The sequence below is a fragment of the Plectropomus leopardus genome, unplaced genomic scaffold (assembly GCF_008729295.1).
Source record: "Plectropomus leopardus isolate mb unplaced genomic scaffold, YSFRI_Pleo_2.0 unplaced_scaffold93166, whole genome shotgun sequence".
Taxonomy (NCBI): Eukaryota; Metazoa; Chordata; class Actinopteri; order Perciformes; family Serranidae; genus Plectropomus; species Plectropomus leopardus.
Genome location: NW_024702746.1, coordinates 1 through 438, shown reverse-complemented (window position 1 = coordinate 438; position 438 = coordinate 1). Strand labels below are relative to the sequence as shown.

The following is a 438-nucleotide window of genomic DNA, read 5'->3' as shown; positions in this document are numbered from 1 at the left end:
CGACGTGCCGCTCTTCACTCATGGCTATGAGTACAAGGTGAGATGAGGACGATGACTTGTTGGAAGCATCAGCAGTTGTGTTAGTGTATAACTTGCAGATCAGTCGCTATACTTTTTTTTTTTTTTTTAAATAGGACATCACTTTGTATGGCTTCTCTGGCACCTTCGAGATCCTCATGCGGGATCATGAAACATCAGAAGTCCAGAGTTCAACTGTCAAGACTTGCCCATTCTCCAATGCTGAATTCATTAGTAAGAGAATCCTGTTTTTTATTTGGGTTTTTTTGATCACCTGCAATAAGAGTGGTTGTGGTCTCCATGGTTGGCTCATAAACTTAAACCTCTTTCTGCAGTGTGTTCGACTGATGGGAGGATGACTGTGGTGGCTGACTTGTCTCTGGCCATCCCAAGTGGAGGAAATCCTGCCAGAACAAACCT

The 438-nt window shown here is 43.6% G+C and overlaps 1 long non-coding RNA gene across 1 annotated transcript; it reads left to right on the top strand.

Moving 5' to 3' along the window:
• LOC121940722 lies at window positions 1-438 on the top strand. The gene is made up of 3 exons (XR_006105678.1): window positions 1-37; window positions 135-252; window positions 354-438. It is a non-coding gene; the product is annotated as an uncharacterized LOC121940722 (long non-coding RNA).